Here is a 923-nt window from a genome sequence, read left to right as displayed (position 1 = left end):
GGTCCCTTTTAAAACAGCACATTTTTTTTTTTTTTTTTCCCTCATAGTTATCCTTCACAGTGGAGGCCCCACATAGTATAATGTGTTTGTAGGTACTTGGGAATACCAGGTCTCCCCATCCAAAAGGGGGAGCACTGTTATTGACAGTTAAAAATAAGATTAGTTAGTGATCAGAGTGGAAATGTATCAAGTTATTGTAAAAGGGACGAAGCTGCCGGATTTTCAACATGACTATGTCCAGATTGAACTAGCATATCTGAAGAGGATCCTGGTCCACAGGAAAGCCGGAGACAGGTATTTCAACACTCATCATGACCAGCTGAGATGTCCTGCTCTCCAGGACTGAGTCAGACAGCTGGAATTGTTGGTTGGAAATGTTAGCTTTCCAGGCTGCTCTCACAAAATCCAGGCATTTCAAAGGAAACGTGACAATGTGCATAGATGGCAGGATGTTCTCAGTGGGAACTCAACATTTATGATCCTTAGGAAGTAGGAGCAGCTCAAAGTGGACATTACAACTTGTCAGAAATTTACTGCCTGGGGTCTAAAGGCTCTGGAAGTGTTACCTTGTCCCCGCCACAATCTCTATCTGCTGAGGTTTCTCTGTTAAGCAGAGGTCAGAAATGGTTTGTAGGTTTGTATGAAGGTAGGTGGTTTGGATGAGTATTGGCCAGGCATCCAAATGTGAATATGTTAGACCAGGCCCTTAGCAACACTATTAATGCTGTGGGAGGTAGGTAGAGGTTAGATGCTCCTAAACTTAAGATGAACTTATGTCCTCATCAACACCCATTGAAAGCTGAAGAATTCCTAAATTTGAAATGCACTGAAGACACCTCTCCTACCAAACACCATAACTTTGTCTCGCCCCTTGCCACATGCTCAAAATACTTAAGAGCCAAGAGTTGGGCAAAATCATCTAA

The sequence above is a fragment of the Nannospalax galili genome, unplaced genomic scaffold (assembly GCF_000622305.1).
Source record: "Nannospalax galili isolate Female #2095 unplaced genomic scaffold, S.galili_v1.0 scaffold676, whole genome shotgun sequence".
Classification (NCBI taxonomy): Eukaryota; Metazoa; Chordata; class Mammalia; order Rodentia; family Spalacidae; genus Nannospalax; species Nannospalax galili.
This window is presented reverse-complemented; position numbering follows the sequence as displayed.